The 10347-nt window shown below is 46.3% G+C and overlaps 1 protein-coding gene across 1 annotated transcript in view; it reads left to right on the top strand.

Annotated features, from left to right (window-relative positions):
• Positions 1-1747: 1747 nt before the first annotated feature.
• The window catches only part of svila (supervillin a), a 219088-nt gene continuing 210488 nt past the window's right edge, over positions 1748-10347 (top strand). Inside the window, 1 exon segment of the mRNA XM_052016555.1 lies at positions 1748-2010. The gene's annotated coding sequence lies outside the window, so the exon portion shown is untranslated.

Here is a 10347-nt window from a genome sequence, read left to right as displayed (position 1 = left end):
CCCTCGCTCCCTCCCCTCACCTCCATCTCCTCTGTCCCTCCATCTCCCTCCATCCCTCCCTTCACCCCGTCATTCCCACCCTCCCTCACTCTCCCTCCTCATCCTATCCCTCATTCCCCCCTCCCTGTCCCTCCGCTCACCACATCCCTCCCTCCCTCCTTACCCTGTCCCTCCCCTCACCCTGTCCTTCTGAAGCCCCCTCCCCACCCTCTTCTCCCCCTCCCCCCCACCCTCTCCTACCCCCTCACCCTCTCCTCCCAAACTCTCTCTTCCTCCCTCCCCTCCCCCACACCCTCCCATCCCTCACCACACCCACTCCTCCCCATCCTCTCCTCCCCCGCTACCCACCCCTGCACCCTCTCCTCGCCCCGCCCCCCACATCCTCTCCCACATCTCCTCCACCCTCCCATCATCCCTTCCCTCCCCCACACCCTCCTGCCCCTCACCACACCCCCTCCTCCCCATCCTCTCCTCCCCCCACTACCCACCCCCCCACACCCTCTCGTCTCCCCCCTCCCATCCCCCCTAACTCTCCACCTCCCTCCACCGCCACCCACTCTGTCCTCATCCCTCCTCACCCCCACCCTGCCGTCCTCCTCCCTCTCTTCCCCCTTCCCATCCCCCACCCCTTCCTCACCCTCCCCTCCCATCCCCCCACCCTCTCCCCACTCCTCCCATCTCCTCCTCCCTCCCACTCACTCTTTCTTCGTCCCCCACCCCCTCCTCCCCACCACCCCCTCCCCACCCCATCCCCTCTCTCCCCACCCCGTCCCCTCCCCCCTCCTCCCCACCACCCCCTCCCCACCCTGTCCCCTCCCCCCACCCCCTCTCTCCCCACCCCATCCCCTCCCCCCTCCCTCCCCTCCCCCACCCCCTCTCTCCCCACCCCGTCCCCTCCCCCCTCCCTCCCCCTCTCTCCCCACCCCGTCCCCTCCCCCTCTCTCCCCACCCCGTCCCCTCCCTCCCCCTCTCTCCCCACCCCCTCCCCTCCCGACCCTCCCCCTCTCTCCACACCCTCCCCTCCCGACCCTCCCCCTCTCTCCACACCCTCCCCTCCCCCTCTCTCCCCACCCTGTCCCCTCCCTCTCCCCACCCCCTCTATCCCTCCCCCTCCTCCACCCCTTCCCTCTCTCACCAGCCCTCCCCTCCCTCTCTCCCCAACCCCTCTCCAACCCCTCCCCCCACCTCCTCCCTCTCCCCCTCCCCTTCTCCACCTCCTTTCTCCCTCCCCAATACCCCCTCTCCACCTCCTCACCCTCTCCCTCACTACCCCTTCACCCACCCCACCACCCCTCCCCAATCCACCCTACAGCTCCCCCACTCACCCTCCCCACTTCCCATCCCCACTACACCTCCCCCACCCCCCCACACCCAGCTGCCCCACCACATCATCCACCTGCACGCCCCCTATCCATCCCCCCACTTCTCATCCCCCACTCCACTCCCCCTCCACCCCAAACCCCCAACTCCACTCCCCCACACCACCCCCTCAACTCAGCTCAACCCACCCTCACCATACTCCCCCTCATCCCCCCATCCTACCCACTCTAGCTTCACTCCCCCACACCCCACCACCCTACCCACAGCCCCTCCCCCACTCCACCCACACTTGCCCCGCCCCGCCCTACCCCTCCTCCTTCTTGTGCCCTTATCACATACTCCCAGCCGCCTGCCACTTTAAACACTCACGTCGTCCGGAAGTGTCGCTCAGTGAGCAACTTCAGTTTACAGACCCGGGAAGGTGGGAAATGCGTTTATTGTATAAATAAAGTGTTCCGCATCTGTACAGGAGATAAAAACAACTTCCCCTTAGTAAAGCAAAGCGTGGGGCGCCGGTACCGCCCGGGTGTGTGCGTAGGGCGGTGCTGGAGTTGAGCGGTCAATGCCGGGTGCTGTGCTCCACTCTGTGTAAACTCGGAGAGAGCAGCGGAAGTTGTCGAGGAGCCCGAGTGGAGGAGTGAGGCGGTGGGACCTGGAGCCGGCGCTGGTGGAGAGACCGGTGGTAACGAGGTGTGGAAGGGGGGGGGGTTTGCGCGGCGGAGGCTGGTAGCAATCCGGGGGAGAGAGGCGGATCCGCGGCGGCGGGACAGGCGGGTCCGGGGAGGGGTGGGATGTGCTCCCACTAACCCCAGGGACAGGCGGGTCCGGGGGGAGGGGTGGGATGTGCTCCCACTAACCCCAGGGACAGGCGGGTCCGGGGGGAGGGGTGGGATGTGCTCCCACTAACCCCAGGGACAGGCGGGTCCGTGGGGGGGGGGGGATGTGCTCCCACTAACCCCAGGGACAGGCGGGTCCGTGGGGGGGAGGTGGGATGTGCTCCCACTAACCCCAGGGACAGGCGGGTCCGGGGGGGGGGCGGTGGTCCCACTGATCCCACGGACGGGGGCTCCCACTGACCCCCGGGACAGGCGGGTCTGGGGGGCTCCCACTGACCCCAGGGACAGACGCGTCTGGGAGGGGGGGTCTCCCATTGACCCCAGGGACAGGCGGATCTACAGGGGGAGGGGCTCTGACTGACCACGGGGAAGGGCTGGGGGTTCGCACTGACCCGGGGGGACAGGACGGGACGGATCCGCGGCGGGAGGGGCTCGTAGTGACCCGGGGACAGGCGCCACTCACAAAGCAACAACCAAGTATCTTCTGAAAGAAGCAGCAGAAAACTGCAACTCCCGGCTCAAGTTCGTCCGCGACACTTTGTTGTGCTGGTCTCTTCCCTCCATCTTTGACACGAGTTTCTTTTAGATACCCCCCCCCCCTTTGGATATTATTTTGTCTGGTAGTGAGTCTTTTGCTTTCTTTTTTTTAAATGACAAATCCCAACCGCTAGCTCTAAAGAGTCACCCACCACTAATTTCTGCATAACTCAAGATCCAGCTGCAACCGGAAGGTAGGATATTCCAGGAAGATTTTTAATGTGTCTTATGTGGTGATGAGACAATAATATATGCACGAGGTGTAAAATAAATGCATGTTGTCGGGGGAAAATTCCCCACCACCACTTGGTCAGAGTGTAGTGGACGCGCTGCCCATCAAGGAGTGTTTGGGGATTAGATTCTGTGGGCAGGACAGAGCAGGATGTAGTGTGTGTTCGTGCTGACAGTATTCTGTGGAGCGGTGTTCCTCCGGATGAGGGGAAGCTTGGCACTTTTCTCCGAGTGCACCAGGATGTGAACGTACGTTGCTGTAGCAGTCTCTCCACTGTAGCCATTCGCCCGTGTGATTTCCCTGTGTATTGGCACCTCTCCCTCTCTATACTTCTCTGCCAACGGTAAGGCTGAGGGATAACTGCGCGGGGGTGTTTGTGCTCTTGCAAACTTTGTCTCCACCGGTTTCTTTTTGTTTGGAGATGCTGCTTTCTGCGGAGAGAACGTTTCTGCTGAATCTGGTTTCTGTTCTTGCAGGTTCTATGAGATAGATCTCTATTGTTCAGTTTCCCAACGTGTGGCCGGTATTCTCCAGAACACCATCTGTTTGTAACCTAAGCTTTTAACCGGGTCTCCTTTATTCCACTTTCTCTTGCCTTTATCTCCCCCCCCCCCCCCACACACATAAACCAACCGTTTTACATGCATTCCGAGGTGAACCATTTAAAAGAATGTGAATGAGTGTTGAAGACGGAAATGTTACTGTTACAACTTTTTTTAAAATGATGATTTTTGGTTATGCGCTTTTACATAATTCCAGTTAATCTTCAGTGTTGCACAGAGACCAAAATCATAAAGCTTTCTCGTTGTAACTTCCTGTCTGCCTGACTTCCAGTTTGAGATTCCTCCTTGTCATTGTTTGTGGATAACTCTTCTCGCACTCTGCCTTTTTCTCTCGCATTTGTCTCTTTCTGCAAGCCTTTCTATGCCAGTATCTTTTCATTCTGCTCTTGTATACATTTTGCAAGCTGCCTTCACTTGCCTGTATCTTTGCCTCACTCTTAAACTGGATGCATTCTGTGTCTCTTATTTTCTGGGGGGTTTTTTGCGCTTGCATTGTGGAGGATGTCAGATCTAGTGCAAAGTAATGGCTGGCTTAAGGATGGGTTGTGGGTCTGAACATGAGGCAAAATGTGTGGTGGAAATGTAGAGGGTGGAGTTTGGGGCCTGATAGCAATACAATTGGGCCAGAAGCTGGCTATTGTCCTTTTGGTTGAAGACAGAGTCAGGTGATGCTGTGGGCATTGCAGGAAAGGACAGAAGCTGAAATATTTGAACAGTCCTTTGTGAAAGGGATAAAGTTGATGGACGATTAGTTTTCATCCTTCCACTTGCAGCCCGGAGTTTTTTTTGTCATGAAATCCCATGACAAGGATAAATGGAGAATGGAAACTAATTCTAGATGATCATGGCTGGTTAAAATGGATTGAGAAACATTTTCAGTGCTCTGGTCCACATTGCCACATAGTTTCTTTGGGATTGCTTGGTCTCGGGTGACGCGGTGTGGTTGCTGTGGCAATAAATAGGTATTATCATTCATCATGGGACTTTAATTACAGTTATACATAATTAAGGAATGCAAGGTCTTCAGGTGAATATATGTGTAGTAGCCATAAATACTATGGCAGGGCCTAGCGGTGTACCAACAGGAGTAAAGAAGGAAACATTTGCAAAATAGGATATCTTAATTTTGAATTTTTGTTTTACATTTTTTGTTTTTGTGTATTGAAATATATGCTTATTACACTTGATTTTTCCCTTTTAACATTTAATCAGTGATATAATTGTTACACCTGAAAATTTGAAAATATTGGAATCTTTTAAAGTTTTGAGCAATTATTTTTAAGCATGACTGACATTTTCATTATTTTGTCATTTAATTACAAATGCAAATTTTACTATATGACTTGCTTTAAGACAGTACTTTTTAAAAGTACAGTTCTAAGATTTTTTTATAAGCTGTATACATCAGTAGTAATCTAGTGAACATATTGCAAGCAAGAGCACTTTTTTATTATTTGTTCCTGTTATTGCAAATTGGAAACTAACCTTAGATGTGACTTTTAAATCCACAACCCGCATGCTGTTTCCTAGGGATACATTTTTCTGCTAGGCATGCAGGTACTTTGGCATGTATTCAAAGGAGATTTGTGCATTTTTAAAAAAAAAAATTATCAATGGAGACAGATTGTATCTCATTGGTGCCAGGAAAATAAGGCTGTAGTGAATTCTCTGTCTCTCCCGGAATTATCTATTTGGATTTAAGGTATTGTCATCTTTTGATTTAAGGAAGAAAACCTGGTAGTCTGTATTCCTGTTATTTCCCTTCATTCTTGCTCCCCTTGCCCCATGGGTGATGAGAGAGCCTTATGGCATTTCTAAATTAAATCCATTCCATACCATCTTCAGTAAAACCTGGAGTGTTAAGAACCATTATGATTATCAGGTTGTTTCTCTAAGACTTTGAGATGTGAGGACCATGATGTCCTTTTTTTAAAACAAAGCAGTTTCTTATGGTCTTCACTATAACTTCTAGTTTTGGACGTATGCGTGGATGATTTATGAAATTTGTATTTCAAGATGTATGTTGCCCATATCTTGTGTACATCTTTTAAAACTCTAATTATTACAAAGATCTCAGATAAAATACACATACATTTATGTTTGTGTGGAGACTGTCCCACTGGTGTTTCTACACTAACCTGACAGCTTCTTAGTCAAACTCCTTTTTATTTTTGTACCAATCTACATGAATATTAACTGCCTTCTGAAGTGGTGTAATATGCCCCTGACTTGCCTTTGCATTTTCTTTAGAATCTCTTAAAATAGTTAGTCACAAAGTATGGAAATACATTCTTCAGCCCACTGAGTCCCCATCAAGCCCCCATTTTATAGTAGTCCCATTTCATTCTCCCTACATTCCCATCAATTCTCCCAGATTCTACTGCTTGCCTATAAACTAGGGGCAATTTTATAGTGGCCCATTAACCTACCAACCATCATTTGTCTTTAGGAGGTAGCCAAAGCATCAGGAAGAAACCCACACTGTCACAGGGAGCAAGTGTGGACTCCATGCAAAAAGCACGGGAGGTTGGGAGTGAACTCTGGTTATAAGAGCTGTGAGGCATCACTCTGCTGCCCCAAATAAGCAGTAAACACTACCTTTGCCCTCTATATCTCAAAAGATTGATCTATGCCCCTAAGAGAAATTTTACCTATATCCCAGCAATCCAAAATGCATCCTCTACCCTGAGCAGTGATCTGGGTATTTTGTTTTTGACTGCAGTGCTTTTCAGTGTCGAATAAGTGAGGGGGTCAAAAAAAACAAATGGGTAGAGCAGCTCTGTGGTGGTTGGAGGGTGGGTACGGGGAGGAAGGAATTGTCAACACTTCAAGACTCTGCATCTCTGCATCCAGACTCTCCTCTTCTCCCTCCCCCCCCCCCCCCCCCCCCCAAACCAACTGATGCTGCTTGACCTGCTGAGTTCCTCCAGCAGTTTGTTTTTTTTTGCTCCAGATTCCAGCATCTGTGCAGTCTCTTGTATCTCCAAATTGGTGACAACATTGGACAATAGTGTGTATTTTATCTACAACCTGTAGAATTGTAAACTGTTGAATAGGTCTCCCCTAAAAAAATTTCTTTTGTGTATTTTCATTTTTAACTCTCAGTATGTTGTTTAGCTCAATTCAGCCTCTTATCTGTTAATTGTCTTAAAAAATCTTTTTAAAAAAAAGTGCCTTTTAATCAAAATTTTTAAAACATTCTACAGTTAAGTCTTAAGTAAGGTGCCATCCAGGTTAATAATGGCCCACAGGACTTATTCTCTCCCTCTACCCTTGTATCTCTTGTGTCTGGAGATGTTGATAACTTCAATCCAGTTTCTGTAGCAGTAATCTGCTTTAATTTGAGTTTATCTTTGATGGGGTTAGATTTGCAGGTTTAGAGGTCTGTATTGTTGGATGCACCATTTGAAATTTAACTTCCTGTGGACTGTAAAATTTGATTTCCACTCACTCCTTGCTGCTATGCCAACTCTCATAAATTGTTGACTTCTAAACCTTTCTTGAAGGGTGATTGGGCTGAAAGCCCACAAGGCAGCCATCTTTTTAAAGAAACAGGCACCAAAACAGTGGAGGTGAAATTTCTGAAAAGTTTGTTTTCTTTATTTAAAAACTTGTCAAAGGAAGGATTGTAACATTAGAATTAGGAACAGGTCCAGAGAGATTATTCTGATTTAACTAAATAATACATTGCAGTTCTTTGTGCTGCACCATTATGTAAATTTAGGAAGCATTGATTTGAATATAGATGATTCTGATCATAGCTATTAGTGTGCAAGTTTCACATTGCCAAGGAGTAAGGCAGTTTATAATCTCATTCAAAATTCGTCTGATCTGATTTTGAAGAGATGGAAGAAAAATGTAGTGAACAGCTCCATATCACATGGAGCTTCACTGTTTATCTCCTGCTACATAGAAGGAGATTTGGGAATACCTGGTGTCACAAACTCTTTTCTTTACCTGTTTGGGTATGCTATCCTTTGCAATTATGCAAGTGATTGACCATTTTCCATTTTTTTAAATTTCCATTACTACTTCCTGCATCCATTTCCAATATCTTGTAGTTGTCCACATCAAACAACACATGCTTCTTGTTCGATCAGCTCCACCTAGATTTCTGCATTTGTTCCACATTCATCATGTTGCTTATATATCTTTAATTCCATTATACACATAGTTTAAAAAAACACCATTTATTGTGGTGTCAGAAATAGTGATATTCTATCCAAGTGTTGAGAAGTTACTCTCACAAAGGAATACTGAGTGGATGGGGAAATTGATGTTATTTTGTACTTTGTACATTAATTTGCAGTCTGTGAATTGTCAGTTTTCTGATGGATCACTCTCTTGGCTGGTCTACGGATATGCCTTGCTGTTATTCTGACAGTATCAGCATTCTAAAAACTGCTTTTTTAAAAAAAAAACATCCAGATTTACTCAAAGCATAAGATACCAAACGTGACCTACAAGAGAAAATCTTTCAAGAAAAAGGAATGTAATGATTTGTGTTCCTGTTTATTTCTGCTAAACTGTACCTGCCGTGCTTTAATTTGATCCCTCAATCTTTTTCCTCTGTTTCCTTTTAACTCTGTCTTCACTTGTTTCCATCTCTTTAATCAAGACCATTCTTTTGTTTGCAATTGGCACATCTTACAAATGTTGATGTTGCAATCACTCTTTAGTGCTTGATTGGTTCCTGGAAAGGGTGGTGTGGGGGGAAATGCCCCTTTCCACAGATGTCAAAAGGATAGAAAATCTCATTGCATCCAAAAGGAAAAGAGCTTAACTTTTGTACTTGTTGGTTACAAGGCCTTGCCCTTGCCTGTCCATTCCTGATCCTGCATTCAGATATCTCCATGCAGAACCTTGCAATTTCAGCTTTGGTCCTTTTTACCTCCTGAGAAGTATTCCATTGCCACCAGCCTAAAGTCTCATGCAACTCATGGTGTTTGACCATTTGAATCTAATCATTTAACACACTGGTGGGAGTGTTTGTTATTGCAGAGCATTGTCTGAATTATATACGCAACTTGGTTGAATATATAGGCCGAATATATTTACTTTGAGCTAATAAACCAAAACTGATCTTAATTTTGACTGGTACTCAAGTTACATTTATTTTACCTCCTAATAAATCACTTTCCAGTAACAAAATCCAAATTGTTACCCATCTTCTGGCATGTGATTAAGTTTGCAAACATAATTAACAAAACATTTGCTTCCTGGCCTCTCAAGAATAACTGGACTCCACCTTGTCAGATTTAAAATCTAGTTGCAAACATTTACTTAGCAGTGTTGGGGCAATCGTGGAAAACTGGGCATTATTCTGATTTAGAAATGGACTTCACCCAAAAATGTTGATCCTTAACATTACTTTTGTCAAAGTCTGTTAATTGCATTTTGCTATCTTGACGTTCAAGTTTTTTTGTTTGTTGGAGCTCTTGGCAGCTTTAATGCATTGTTTAGGTTTATAAAAGCAATCTACTTATTTCCCTCCCTTTCCTGAGTGTACTGACTCATGCCAGAACAAAATACAACGGTATTGGTTCCTTTAGTACTTCACATCAAGTGAGTATTCTTTATTTATGAAGCTAGAAATTGATAGGTAATTTGGCTCCATTGAGAGGCTTTTGTGGCCACTTGGTCCATTCCATTTAGTATTTGACGTTTGGGAAGAGTGCTAGATGGATCTCACGAATAAACTTGCTTGATCACATGAATAAACTTGCTGGATCTCACAATTTAAAAACAGGTGAGGGAGGCTATTCAGATTGGAAGTGGTGCTTTTCTCATAGGGAGCCAATTGGGGGAGTCACCTGTGTGATTTGCGCATCTACTGCTAGCTGTTTGCAGAAGGTAATTGGAAATGCTCTAGAGATCGGCTCTCGTGAGTGTTCATTTTGCACTCATGAGATGTTCATTAGTGATCTGAATAACATGTATCCATGAGTTGTATTGATTTATCATTTTGAACAAAATGGCTCAGTAAACTTTTCCTCCAATAGAGGAGTTCAGGGGCTGCGGACCACTTTTGTTTGCTAACAATGCCAAATTTATAGCACTTGTCTGTGGCAACAATGTGAGGATTAGTATACATATAGGCAAAATACTTAATAGTAGCATTATTAGGTATTTTAAATATTGTATTTTGCTCTCCTTGTGTACCTCAGAGCTGCACTTATCCAAATCTCAATCTTCAAATATTTGAAGTTTAAATGTAGCTCTGTGGTTTTACATAATTGTAGCAAAGATTGTCGATCTGTCTGTTTCAACCCCACACCCCACTGCTGCTTCATGCTATGGCAGAGGGCTTTGAATTATCATTGGAAAGGTGACATACCTTTAGTACTGTACTGAAGTTTCTCAAAGCATTTATTCTCGGATGTTGCCTGCAAGGCCATGTTTATTGCCATTCCTACTTTTGAGGAGGTGGTTTTGGTGTTCTGCCTCCTTGAAATGCAGCAGTCCATAGTGCTATTAGGAAGGAAATTGCAAGATATTGACCCTGTAATAATGAAGTATATTTTCAAGTCAAGGTGGTGTGTGACTTGCTAGGGGAAAACTCACTCACTCACAATCTGGCTTTGGTAAGCATGCAACCTCTGTGCATAGGCAGACATCATTTGATGTTGGAGCTCTGTCAGCACTTGTGCTGTAGCCCAGAAAAAGTTGGGTAGAGAAGCAAACTTGTATCATCTTCTGATTGGATTATTCTTTCTATACATTGGGCTTCAACAATGTTTTAAAAGTTGGAATCTAAAGCTGTGCAAAACTAATAGCTTGAACCATTACAAACATTATCAATTTATGCACTGTTTAATTGTCAAATGTGCCAGGAAATTTTCAGGGTGAGGGAGGAGCC

Source organism: Pristis pectinata, chromosome 5 (assembly GCF_009764475.1).
Source record: "Pristis pectinata isolate sPriPec2 chromosome 5, sPriPec2.1.pri, whole genome shotgun sequence".
In the NCBI taxonomy this organism is placed as follows: Eukaryota; Metazoa; Chordata; class Chondrichthyes; order Rhinopristiformes; family Pristidae; genus Pristis; species Pristis pectinata.
Note: the sequence above shows the minus strand (reverse complement) of the source record. Positions and strands in the feature narration are given on the sequence as shown.